At 34.5% G+C, this 15,186-nt stretch overlaps 1 long non-coding RNA gene across 1 annotated transcript; it reads right to left on the bottom strand.

Annotated features, from left to right (window-relative positions):
• Window positions 1–14,397: 14,397 nt before the first annotated feature.
• Window positions 14,398–14,989, bottom strand: LOC113293725. The gene is made up of 2 exons (XR_003332506.1): window positions 14,879–14,989; window positions 14,398–14,772 (listed from the first exon to the last, which is right to left on the bottom strand). It is a non-coding gene; the product is annotated as an uncharacterized LOC113293725 (long non-coding RNA).
• Window positions 14,990–15,186: the final 197 nt, after the last annotated feature.

Here is a 15,186-nt window from a genome sequence, read left to right on the forward strand (position 1 = left end):
AGTCAAGGTCATGGGGCTCATAATAGATCTACTCTTTAAGTGCTTCCCCGCATTATACTGTAATAATATGAGTGGATTATCCTTGTTGAGATTTCCACAGCTAGCTTCAAGGTAATTCAACTGGTATAGTGGATTTATGTACCTATAATTTCTTAAAATTCTCATAATTCAGTCTAATTGTAAAATTTTGATTTTTTATTTCTTTTTTCCAAATACCTAATATCTATTATGAGTTTCGTTCCCTATCAAAATTATATTTTCCTAAATTTTTAAGGACATACAGGGATAAGATGGGCGCCATGGTGCTTGATCCAAAGGTACATATTGTAGTAAATTTCAAATCTAGCGGTTTTTTTGTTGTTGTATTCTTGTTGTATTCTTAAGGGTACAATACAAATCTGCATTATGTTCAAAAAACAAAAATGAAAAAAGAAAAAAAAGGGATTTGAACTCCAAAAGAACTTTTATGAACTCCACACTACCTAGGAATTTGTAACATCCTTTTTGAATTTATACACAATAATAATTTGATAAGCACGTTTTCAAAAATTCAAAGTCAGTGGGTAATGATATAATGATCTGAGTCCAAAACTCATCAATATCAAATTCTTTATCCTTTGCAAGTATCACTGTAATAAAAGTAATAAAATAAAATCCAAATATAAATTATAAGTGCAAAAGAATTACAACTCAATCAAAATCGGATTTCTTCAAGAAATTGGTTGGAATCTCGCTATAGGATGAGCTCCAACCCCCTTTTCAATAACCACACACAAATCCTATTAAAAAGAAAATTCTCAACATGAACGTTAGCATTATGACTAGCCATAAAATTACGCAACCTCTTCAGAAAATCAATGGTTTTGTGGCCTAACTCAGCAAGGGTAGTAAAAGCCTGTGTACCAAAATTATAACCTTGAGCACTACAGTTATCAAAATACTTAGCTTGCTTACGAGCAACAACACCATTGATAGGTTAGCCCGGACTGAAGGAACGAACCCCACATCCAGTGAAGGGAGAGACACCTAAAACATCAATACACGTATCACGACCATTATCCCAATTATAAGCCAGGATTTCCGCAAGTCTCAAAGCCATACCCTCATTCGCAAGAAAACCAAGAGCCCCCTCTTTCCTTGCAGGCACAACAACACGATAACACATATCAACAAAGGTGTCTCGTATAAGGTCATGTTTGAACTTGAGGCCCATCTCACTAGCATAATGAAGAGTGTGATCATCATCGACATCCATTTCCCTGTCATAACAAGGGGATGCACTATCTCCCTCAAATAAGGGAATCCCAAAACGATAATGTAGGATAGCGTTGAATTTTCTAGACCCAATCTCCTGTTTAAGGCCCTCAATGGAGATGGGGCAAACAACAGATTTAGTTAGCATAGATTCTTCACTGCCTCGAAAATGGAGAGTTGCCAGGGAGTGATGGGGCAAACAACATCGACACATAGGAAGTAATTACCGCTCCACAATTACATCGATTACCTCCATGATCAACAATTATGTACTTTTGTTATATTACAATTCTTATGTTTTTGTAATATTTTATTTTTATACTTTTATGTTGTATCTATCGGATGTACTTGAATTAGCCTGTTCATGACTTCCAATTAATATAATCTAAAGAGGTATATCCTCTTCTTTCCTTAAAAAAAATTACGGCTTCACAAATTTTGTTAAAGACCCGTAAAGCGTGAGTAAGGTTGGAACAAGGCCCAGCAAGTCGGTGTATATCCCCTTCCCTCGTACAAAAACAGGTTTTATTTATCTTTACTCTTCTACAAACCCTAAAATCCCCTGATTCCCATCTCTATTTCTGAAACCCCAGATCTTTCTAAACCATTTTCTGCAAATTTTTATTTCGATGGATTATTTCAAGATTCTCCCCTCTGATATTACATTGGACATCTTAGGTCGAGTACCTACTGAATTAGTTTTGGAGTGTAAATCAGTCTGCAAAACATGGAACTATCTCGTTTGTCATCATCCTTCGTTCTCCAAGATCCACTTCCATCACCATCTTAATCATCCTTCTGATTCTGGTAAGGTGGGTTTCATTGCTGTTACTATTAAGGAAGATAGTAATCCATATTTTCATTATTTTGAATATGACGAGAACCATGATCAGTCAACAACACCCAATCAGAGAATTACAAGGATTAATTTAGCCTGTCCATTTGAGCAAACTATGTTTTTTGGTTCGATTAATGGTTTAATCTGTTTTTATCGATTTACCCTAAAGCAACCGAATGGAACTGTTTGTATCTGCAACCCAATTACCAAAGAGTACGTTATGCTTCCTGAAATTAAAACGGATTGTCGTGGTTTTACTGATCAGAATGGTTATTGGATGAGCGCATTTGGTTATGTTTCTTCAACCAATGAGTACAAAGTTCTGAGAATAATGGTGCGCACCGAATTTGTAGAAGTTCACATATACACCTTAGGGAGTGGAAATGGATGGAGAAACCTTGGGAATTTCGATGTTGGAATAGGTTCATATTGTGATGAACAAGGTATCTTTGCCAATGGAGCTGTTTATTTTATGGGAAGTCAATTAGATATACGATCTTAGTCTTCGATTTATCCAGCACCTCCTTTGCCCCATCACCAGACAGCAATTCTTGGCATCATAATAAAATAGGGATTTTAAATGGGTTTTTGTATTTTGCTGTTTTGCTAATTGACGAAGGCTCCTGTGCCATTTATTATGACGTATGGCTATTAAGAAAGAAGAATGACAATCATGACATGAAAGAGCAACAAGATCATCAGTCATTTGTTTGGAGTAAAGAGTTTAGGATTGACTCATACAGGTCCAGATTAGTAGCCATTACGAAGGCAGATGGTGTTTTAACTTACATTGATAACCATCTCTACATTTTTGACACAGAAGCTTCGATCTCAAAAACGCTTATGGAATTTAAAGACCGATTTCTTAGCGTACATCCTCACAATAACACCTTAGTTTCACTGAAAGAATTAGGGGAGGAAGATACAAAGGTAATGTAGTCAGTTGAAGGAGATCGGAAACCATGAACTGATTACATCTTGAAATTGGATAACAGGGAACCTTTATGCCGCCAACCTACTGCTATCGGAATTGTACTAGTGAGTTTTATTTTAAAAATTATTGTTAGTCCTATCTTTATATTGTTAATTTTAATTTATAAATTATTGCAGTGTTACTTGTCTCGGTCTAAGCTATATTAAATTATTAATTGCTTTACTATTTGTGCATTTTGTTAGTAACTTGACCTTATTTGAATGGGTGAATTTGATGCATACTACGGTGTACTGTGACTTGTGCTATGTGGCTCATCATAAGGGATATGTTGCACCATATTTCTTTTGACAGCACTGTTTTGCAGTTAGCTTTTGTGGGGCTTCCCTGGAGGTGAACACGGTTTATACAAGGTTATAATATCTTTCCCTAGTGTAACTCTTTTGATGAACATATGAAACCAATAAAAAATCTACAGCTCAATAGTTATCCAAATAGATGGCAACGTACGTGAGTATTGCTTTTTGACTAAATATGTACATTCAGATTATAAGAATAAAATCATAATGTTCTTGATGTTGTCCAGGAGGATCTGATTCATGCAACCATCGCCTAATAAAATGAATGCTTCAACATTTCTGCAAGGTGCTGAATGTATTGGTATGCGATCATAAAACAGCCGTTCTTCTTTAGATTTATCGTTGTTATACCGTATGACTGCTTCGTTTGTTATAGCATATGCACTACATTGCAATTACGCACAGTCATCATTTATATATTCCAGTTACTAGACTTCGAATTTGGGGCTCCCCAAACTCGGATACAAAATGGAATACTTCCTTGCACTTGGGTAAGATTTCGATGAAATTCATGGTTTGACCGTTTGTATTTCCGGTCCTATTTTAATTACCAGATCATTCAAATAAAATGACATATATTGGCCTAACATATACTTTCCGCAATGATCAGTCCAAATTGGTGTCACAATGGATCATCTAGAGTGAATTATCAGTCCAAATTCAAACCCTTTTTTTTCTGACTCTCTGTTCATTCTGTGTGCATCATCGAAAACACAAGAGGTTATAAAGCTGATTACAGAAATCAAAAATGGAAACTCAGAATCTGATATGACAGCGTGATGCTTTTATATCTGTTACGGATCATTAAACTTTTGTTTGTTTATATTGTGACCCCAAATATTGTCACTTCCGCAGGTCTTGTTCTCCCTCTAGGACTAGGTGTACCTGTCACATAACTATCAGCATTTCCGGTTCACATTATAAAGGTCATGAACTGATATATTATTCATTGCTAAGATGTTATTTGTTTTGATACGACATACCAAACTGCCATTTTCATAGTTCTGGTTTATAAAAAATCACTTTGGAGTCATTACCCATTGGAACTGAGAACCACAGAGGTAATAAAAGCAGGCTGCACGCAGATAAAGCCAGCAGGCAATGGTATGTCTTATTTTCTGTCCGAGTTTAGCATTTGTAAGAATCTTGTTGTTGAAGCTAGTCGATGACTTTCCTTCCACAAGGACCAAAGAATTGCAGCAGGTAAGGCTTTGATGATGAGAGATTTTCTGGTTTTACTAGGGTACTCAAATTCTGCTTGAAAAAAGTCCCATATATGAATAGCTAGGTCACAGTTGACAGTGACGAAGCAAAGGCGATGGTGTTTCTTCATCCTTAATGCACATATAGCAATGATTGTAGCCCACGGTCTCCAATGTCTTTTACAAAGATGATCTTGAGTTAAAATTTTGTGTTTAGTAGCACTCCACATGAAAAAGCTGACTTTTGCTGGCCAGATATTCGACCAGAGTTTCTTTGGATGAACACAAGATAACAAGCTGTCTTCTTCGATATTTTCCTTGATTAACCAATTGTAGCATTTCTTAACATTAAACTCACCAGTATTTTGACCATTGGAGGTGAAATAAAGGGTGGACTCTCCAAGCTGTCGTCTTCGATATTTTCCTTGATTGACCAATTGTGGCATTTCTTAACATTAAACTCACCGGTATTTTGACCATTGGAGGTGAAATAAAGGGTGGACTGTCCAAGTGTTATCCTTAAAACCGGCCACCAAACCAGATGGGTGTGCACTAGTGAATACTCCACATGGCATGTTTACGGCTCAGTCCCAGAAACTTTTATGCTCCAATGCTGGTGAACCATCATCTGTCAACGACTGATTTTCCTTGGAAATATTTTTGGAAACCAAAATCAGTGGCTTCCAAATTGGGAGGGTGTTGAGAAATGGTGCGGTGTCCTTGGAAAAAATTGGGAGGCATATAGAGGGTATGCACATGGACTGCCCTTTATGTCAAAATGCTGTAGAGACCAATAATCATCTTTTCATTCCAATGCCAGGTAACCCAGACCATTATCATCCAGAGCATTATTACGGAAGGTCTGTATTGGTACAATACTTCTAAAGAAGTGAAAGCTGAAGAAGTAGTTCTCTCTAGCGTTGATGACCAGTCTGCACACCCTCCACATGGCTCCTCCCTGCTCCTAACATTTTCAAGGTGAATGTGGATGCAGCGATTGCCATTGACAGAGCTCATACAGCTTCTGCGGCTTGAGATGCAAATGGAGAAATTCTCGGGCTGGTTCAATGTTTGTCGACACCGTCCATCCTTTAGTGGCAGAAAATCATAGTTTTCTCCTCGCCTTCAACCTTGCCCAGCGTGTCGTAATTCAGAATATAGCCATAGAAGGTGACTGCCAGAGGGTAGTTCATATTTTGCAGAAGAAAGCTAACTCCATCCCATGGAGAACTCATCATCTTATTGATGAAAGTGCCAAAACCACCCTTATGAACTCAGTTGAGTTCCAAGTTGTCCCGAAGAAAGTCAATACTTTGGGTTATGATATCTCTGCTTACGCAAAACTCCACAATGTCCGAGCCTAGTGGACATCTTCTCAGTTCTTATCCCATGCATGTTGTTCAACTGGATAACACCATGATAGCTTGTTTTGAGTTTTTTTTGTTTTTTTTTTCATTTCTTGTTTTGTCCCTCTGCTTTGGAAGAGGTATGATCATCAAGGGATTGGTAATGAAAACATGTTGAACAATCAGGGTAATTCTTTTAACCAAAAGTATATTTATAGTGATTTGGGTAGGTTTTATACATTGAATATATAAGCTAGAATCAACGAAAAAGAGTTTGATCATACTATCATGATTTTATGCAAACCATGTGTCTGATTTTTAGATTGATTTAGATATTAGTTTGTTCATACTTTTAGATTGATTTAGATATTAGTTTGTTCATACAAACTATAGCATTATAAATAACGAATCTATAGAGACCCGTATGCTTGATTTTGGAGTAAGAAGATCAAGCGACTCATTGAGTTGACTCAGCGAGTTATATGAGTCAGATTAGCTGATTCGTTATCCAGATCGTGTCAGATGGACATGGTTAGCAGGCCGGTTTTGGAGGTCCGGGCCGGGTTGGCACATGGGTTGGGTTTAGGGCCATATTTCTTTTTTTGGATATTTGAACCCTTATGATCCGAATTAGCTTTGGGTTCCTTCTGCAAAGTTGAAGAGTTTTTCGACAACTTTATGATTATTGCATCAAAGTTGACCCATTTGGATAAAGAGATATTTATTTATGTTGAGATAATTAAATATCATGTTATAGATTCTTCAACTTGGAATAGATTCAGAAAAATTATTCTCTTTTTTATGTAAAAAAAAATCTTAGGGACATTAATAGAATCTTTGGTATTTCAGTACGTATACGTACATATCGTAGGTTTATCCCTCATTCTTTATGGAGTTTAAATTCAAATTGAATAGAAGGAGTCCTCTACCAACGCAGTCAACTCCATTCATTAGAACAGCTTCCATTGAGATCCATTTATCCACGATCCAATTATATTTGTTCAATACACTATTGTCAATATGAACGTTGAAAACATAAAGAAAAAAAGAAAAAAAATCAAATATCAACACGTTCTAAAAAAATAGGATTTAACGTAATAAGATTTTGATATTCAGCAACCCCGGTTAAAAAATAATCGCAGAAATCTAAACATTTATCTATCCAGCAATGAGGTAGATCAGCAGTTACTCCTCCGATATGAAAATAATTATGTTAACAACAATTAGTAATCTCACTTAGACATTAACTGGAAACTTGTATGATATTATGTTACGAACCTTGTAAAAGCCCAATGGCTAAATTCTTAGAATTCTTATGTGATTAAAAGTTAATCACATAAGAACAACAATCGATTCAAAAAGCGAAATATATTGTGGATTTCGAGGTAGGCCTGGATTTTCATTGAGAGAGGTGGGAACTCTGCAACCTTCTTGTAATCATTAAGATTCTTCTGAAGTGCGAGCATGATTTTCCTTTATATGTTGCAAACATAATTGTATGTGATTAGTGGGTATGTTGTGTAATATGCATCGTTGGATTTTTGAAATGTTATAGACATTTTATGTTGATTAGGAGTTCGAATCCAATATTATTATAGAGCGTTAGACCCTCAAAATTCTTGTTTTACATTTTCTTGTGAGAATCTGTTTGTTTGCATATTATGCCTGATTGTAAAACCTTCGGAACTAGTGACTGTAGTTTATTGAATCACGGAGTGTGCGGGAATTTTGTGTGGATGGAAGCCTGGAGCTAATATATTGCGTCTTATCTCATTAGAAGGGAGAAGTCAGAGTAACATATTTTGGTTGTTCGAGCGTCACTTTTGTGGATCATCTGGTGGTGTTTTTTACGGATATTGTTATTATAGTCACAATATCTGAGAAGATGATAGAATAGCATTCCTTTCGTGAATTAAATATTTCGACGTGTGTTGATTTCTTTGTGAAAAATTTCCCTGCGAGAAGTGCCTGTGGATTCCCAAGAGCTCCTTGCTAAGTCAAATAGCACGGGAAGTGCAAAATTATTATTCAGCAGAGAAAGGGTAAATATTATTATAGCACGGGAAGTGTAATATTATTACTTTTATTTTATAACTTAACCTAAATTTAAGTTACACGGGAAGTGCGTTAAATAACACAGATGAGGAAATAGTATAAACTAAGGTATCTAGGGAAATTACTCTTATACATGGTATGCATGATGACCGTTCAATGGTTGTTTCTTTTAAATCTGTTAAGCATATTATTGATAACTTGGAAATTACATGTTTCTACTTGGAAACCCTTTGGGATGATGTGCTCACTCATTCCCACTTTAGTTTCAGTAATCAAAAGACATGATGTGCGTGAAGATATCTGTTTCGTAGTAAAGCTTTATCAAATTTAAGAATATTATATATATTTTATTATATGTATTATTTCCTTGGTTGTAAAACAATCTAATGATATATTCATATCACTCGGCAGACTTTCAGTTATGCAGCATCCGAGAGTTTGGGTTTCGTTGTTAGTACTTTATGTAATTATAATTATTAAAATCGATAATCTAAATTTGATGCTTCAATTAGGTTATAACCTTATTAGCTAAGCAGGTTTAATATTTGGGACGCCACACTCACCTCTCTAGATATTGCGTACCATATTATAATATGAATAAAACATCACCACCAGATGATCTACAGAAATGACGTTTGAACAAATTAAACATATGTTATCCTATCCTAATCCTACTCAATGAAGAAGACGATGCTAAGACAACTCCAATCTAAAATGGTAACCCCATCTATACGAATGCGTACACCCCATGATTCAGAAGTTATCATCGAAGTCTAGAATATATAATAAATTTTTGATTACTCTAATATGCCTTTGCATAAAAATCTCATAGGTTTCTCAATCAAACCATGAAACCAATTTTTTTCCAAAGTAACTGAAAAAACGGGGGTCTAACAACACCACCCAATATTTCGCTTAGCAATCTGTATGGACAAACTCGAATATACTTTCAAGAGAATCAACAATACTCAATCAATTAAAAGTATATCAACGAGTTTATATCTCTCTCTTGATTTGATTTACTCAAGCAGATCCTGCGATTTCTAATCAAATACAAGGAATAACTTGGACGGTACCAAAGACCAATGTCCAAGGATCAATCAATGATAATAAACAACCAAAGGTTGGATTAATCTAATTGATGATCTAAACGCACAACCTCAATTATTTCAATTATAAAGATAAACAATATAATGCGGAAACTGAAATAACACAGACACCAGAAAATTTTGTTAATGAGGAAACCGCATATGCAGAAAAACCCCGGGACCTAGTCCAGATTGAATACACACTGTATTAAGCCGCTACAGACACTAGCCTGCTCCAATCTAACTTCGGACTGGACTATAGTTGAACCCCAATCAGTCTCCCACTGATCCAAGGTACAGTTGTACTCCCTACGCCTCTGATCCCAGCAGGATACTGCGTACTTGATTCCCTTAGCTGATCTCACCCACAACTAAGAGTTGCTACGACCCAAAATCGCAGGCTTTAACAATAAACAAATCTATCTCACACAGACAAGTCTATCAAAGGATCAATCTGTCTCCCACAGAAAAACCCTAAAGTTTTTGTTCCGTCTTTTAATAATAACCAAGGCGAACAGGAACCAATTGATAATCCGGTCTTATATTACCGAAGAACATCCTAGATTAATCAATCACCTCACAACAATCTTAATCGTATGGTAGCGAAACAAGATGTTACGGAATCACAAACAATGAGACAAAGATGTTTGTGATTACTTTTTATATCTTGCCTATCGAAGAAATCAAACAATCTCAAGCCAATCCATATGATTGTACTGTTACGATAGAAGATGCAAGATCAGATCACACAACTATGATAAAAGTAGTATCGATCTGGCTTCACAATCCCAATGAAGTCTTTAAGTCGTAACCTGGTTTTAGAAGAAGAAAAGCAAAGGTTAAAGGAGAATCGACTCTAACACGCAAACTAGTATCACACGTAAGGTGTGGGGATTAGTTTTGCAGAGTTGCTAGATGTCCCCTTATATAGACTTTCAAATCAGGGTTTTGCATTAGTTACAAAGCAATCAATATCCACCGATAGATGAAAACCTGATTTAGATTCAAGATAATATTTCTCAACCGTTAGATCAAAAACTTAGCTTGTTATACACAAATGACTGTACTCTTCTAGGTTTATTAACCTCACCCAAACGTGTACATTGTTGGTTCAACAATAGTCTAACCAAAAAGTTTAACCATATGAGCTTTCATACCAACCATGTTCTTCTTCACCATAACTAGTTCAAATGACTCAAATGAACTAGTTAAGAGAGTTTTGCAATTGCAAGGAAATCTTATGTAACTACACAAGAAACAATTAAAGCAAAGATGATTTGATTCACTCGAACCGGTTCATGAACTTTAATAGCCACAGTTTGCTGATGCATTCCTTAGTCTTTTAAGATTAAGTTCAGAAATCATCTTTAGATATATAACCTTCTCAAGTTCGCAGACTAGGTTCGTGGACTTAAGACACCGGATAGAGTTTACAAACTCCAGCGGAAATTCTCGAGATGAGAACTTCGCCGGTTCGCGGACTGGGTTCGCGGACTTATCTCACGCAAGTAGTTTGTCAACTCCAGCAAAAATTCTCGGGTTTGAGAACCTCGGCAGTTCGCGGACTTGGCACTTGCCATAGTTCCGGTTCTTTTGATCAACAAAGTTCGAAAACTTCGGTTCAAGGAATCCATTGGTTGTGTAATCTAAACTCTCATTCTAATCATTGATACTTTCTTAGAGGACGTTATATAGTTGTTACACCATTTCTCGTCAAAGCAATTTCCAAAGTGATTGAAACACTCATGACTTTCGCCACTAGGTAAAGATAAACTTGGTTGAATTGAAGAACTTACCAACACATATTTCGAGATATAGATAGGCGAGGTATACTCGGCTCGAAATACCAAATGTGTATAATCTAGTCTATATATAGCATACGACTTTTTTCTCAAAGAGTAGGAGATAGAATATATAGACTTTTGAGTGACAGATAAGTTCAAGTATCCACATACCTTCTTCCATGAAGTCCTTGAGGTCAACTACACTTACCATCCTAGTCCGAGACTTAGCTATAAGAGACTAGAAATCAAGACTTATAGTTTTGATCACTAACATTGACAAACATGCTTGAGATAGCAACGCATGCGAGTTTGACCGAGCGGTGCTCTAACAGTAAGGTTAGAATAACTTATTCTCATTAATAAGGTCGAACAATTAAGCAAAATACACACTCTTTTTTCCCATATTTAATGATAATAAATTTTGACACCTTGTCAGGACTCTAAACCTTATAGAAAAAGTCGTCTCTCTGTATATATGTACATAAGTATCACTCATACTTACAAAGGTACGAAATTCAAATCCTTCTAAGATGAATTTGAAACTATAAAGACTCAAATAAGAAATCTTGTTGAAATATAGTCGAATTTTATCTTTCTATATTGCTTAAATATTTAACCATTTATTTATTTTAATGAAATCTAATTTTAATTCCAAATGAAATTATATTATAACTTAATAATCTTTAAATTTTAGTAACGTAAATTATAATTCCGAAATACTAATATTATTATTGTTTTTACTTGAAAATATTACAATACTATTTAATCAAATACTATGATTATTAATTATTTAATATTATTGATGACGTAATTATTATTGTGTGGTTTTGGTCCATTTGGAAGAAGAATTGCATAAGTAGCTAAGTTAGGATTTCGTACCATGTGATTCCTATGTTTAGGTTGTTACATGGTTCTACAACTTAGATTAGTTGCAATAAAAGATTTAAAAAAACATAAAACTCTATTTCACATTTTAAAATTTTCAAAATAAATCACCATGTAATTTGTTGTGTGTAGATGTGTTATTAATAAAAATAATAAAGAGTTATAAGATGGAGTTCATTTGAGTGTACATCTAATTTTTGATGAAAATAGTTGTTCTGGTGATTTAATATAAAGTGTGTTAGATATGTATACATAAGACTAGCGAAAAATGAATTTTTAAAAGGGGAACATATCGTTTGGTCCTTTTTTAGGTGGTCCCAAGTCTGTTTAGTCCTTTTAGAAATCACCTTTTCCATTTGGTCCATAATTATTTAAAGATATTAAATGAACCAAGGTACTCTTTAGTGTTAATTCCTACTTATTTTTTGTAGTTGTTCATTCTGTCTGATGAATTCTGAAGTTTAATCCTTCAAATGAACACCTAATAAAACCTAAAAAAAAAATATTTACTTATTTTTTTGTAGCAGTTCATTCTGTTTGATGAACTCCAGAGTTCATTTTTCAAATGAACACCGAAGATATCCAAAGTAAATAACATATGAAAACAGAGTTCATTTTGTAAAATGAAACATAACACAAAAATTCATCATTATGACAAAAACAGAGTTCTTTCTTCAAATGAACACCTGATACAACCTATATAATCTTGGTGGGAACAGAGTTTATTCTTCAAATGAACACCTGATAAAACATATATGAAAGCATAGTTCATTCTTCAAATGAACACATGATTGAACCTACAAGAATACAGAGTTCATTCCACAAAATGAACACCTATCAAAAACTAACTAATTCAAACCTTGAATTGAGTGCATTCTTTACATGAACAAAAAAAAAACAGAGTTCATTCTTTACATGAACACAGGAAAAAATAATCAGAGTTCATCTTCAACACGAGTTCATTCTTTACATGAAAACACAAAAAAAAAGAATCCATAAAAATCAAAGTTCATTTTCATCTTCATCTTCAACATGAGTTCATCATTTTCATCTTAAACAACAATAGTGTCCATCTTCATCATAAACAACAATAAAGTTCATCATCTTCATCTTCATCTTCAACACGAGCAGCAGCAGCAACATGAGTTGCTCATGGAGACGCCATTGTTACAGCAGCCGGAAGAAATCAAAAACAAATCCAGAAAAATAAATAAATAGACTTTCACCTTAGAACCAGCAAGGATGAAGAAAAACATAAATCTATCGTCGTCTTCATCATCTTCATCGTGTTCATCATCATCTTCAACCGCAGCAGCATCAAACACAGAAGAAAAACAAAAAATCTCCGTCGCAAATCGTCGTCTTGTTCATCTTTGCAAAATCAAAACCCTAGAACTCACACAGATCTTTATTATGCAGCAGCAGAAGAAAAAATAGAGAGAGAAAAACTAGTTCTGAAAATATGGAGGTGAGAGAAAGTAAATATGAAAATAATTTCTTCTCTCTTGATAATTGAGTATATATGTCATAGGGTGACGTCATGGATGATGTAATGGTCCCAAAAGGGTATTTCTGCCACTACATGATGACAATTACATCATCCATGATGTCACCCTAGGACCAAACCATAATTTCTAGGACCAAATAATAATATATATTTTAAAAATGGACCAAACAGGCAGTTGACTAGGTCAATTGGAACAAAATATCTCTAATATATTATTTCTAGGACCATATGGTATTTCCTACTTTTTAAAATTTACTTGGGCTTTATATAAACAACTTCAAAAAGATATATATATATATATATATATATATATGAACAAATAACTGCATACAAAATGAAGTCAATATTAGATACATCAATCCATGAGGATATTCATCAAGAAAAAATGAGAAACGAAACCTGGACTCGAACATGATAAACTCTGTCTCCAACGACATCAACATAAGTGCAGAAAAATAAATTAGGCCCAGAGTAACTCTTAACGACATCAATAATAATGCTCATTTTCATTATTCCTGGATGAAGAAGCGGGTACCCGATATTGTATATCCTTGAGCATCCAACTCCAAGGCACCATCAAGCTCATAATGAGGATGACGCAAATGGTCTTTTCGTGCTCTGCACTTGTTTTCATGACGATAGCGGACGATGCAGATGACTAAGTAGCGTTCCGGTAACCTCTTTTCCATCATTCGATCATCAAACACACTGTAGTTAAGAAAGTTATCCACACATAAGAAGGAGGGGGGGGGGGAAACGACGCAGAGCCGTCCTTAACATATATGAGACCCAGGGAGAAAATAAATTAGAGCTTGTTTATTTTTTCGTATTTTTTTTGTCTATTAGAATACTACTCAGAAAAAGATGAAAAAACAACAATTCAAATTTTAAATATATTAAAGTAAAAGTAAATTTGTGATTCCAATTCATAAACTCAAAAAATAAAAAGCATTATTTAATTACAATGACAAGACATATATAAATTTGTACACATTCAAATGTAAAATTTATCACAACAATCATTTTAATGCGATATATTTTTTATATAAAAATACATCACATTAAAGGCAACCAAATAACTGGGATTTGATGGAATTAGGTGGTAATGGTATATTTTCAGTTAAAACTTTATATAATGCAACTGCACGGGCATAACAGACTTTGTTTATTCAAAAATGGAATTATTACAGCTTCTCATGGACATTTACCCTTTTATTGATAACATTGAATTGTATTTCATTCTATAAAATTAATACGGATGGGGAAGAAATGATACTTTACTATAATTAATCTTTTATATTCTTGTTAATTCTTAGTATTAATTAAGCTTTTTTGTGGTGGTTCATGGCATCTGGGTACACACGCATCCTTTTCCTTGGCACATCCTTCATACATGTCTTTTGTGTAAATTCAGCACCAACATTTTCCTATATTTTCACATTTTCTTGGGCGACATCCTGAAATATGAACATTGTTGCTCCCTGAATCAATGATTTCTTCTAACTCCGAAATGTCTCTGCTTGCTATACAAGAGGAAAAAAAGATGATAATCATTATCTACTTTTGACAATGACAACAATCATAATATATATTTCGATATCATTTTTCGTTCAGTTTACAGAGAAGTACCTTGGGTGATGGAAAATAGAGTTGTGAGAAAAAGGAAAATAAGACACAAACACCTGAAATCATGAGTGGCCATTGCAAACAAAATGTATGATGTATTTTTCTTTTTCTTCATTGAGGTAAATACTAGATGTACCTTTGTAATAGTGTGAGGCCCCCATTTAAAACATTGTTAAACATAATTAATAGGAAAAATATTGTCATAATCCTTTAGCATTAATTAGAAAGATTTATCTAAGATACGAATTAATATGGGGAATTCATTTTGGTCCAATATCAGTGTTACAATCAGAATCGGCTTCATCGGATGA

This window comes from Papaver somniferum, chromosome 7 (genome assembly GCF_003573695.1).
Source record: "Papaver somniferum cultivar HN1 chromosome 7, ASM357369v1, whole genome shotgun sequence".
Lineage (NCBI taxonomy): Eukaryota > Viridiplantae > Streptophyta > Magnoliopsida > Ranunculales > Papaveraceae > Papaver > Papaver somniferum.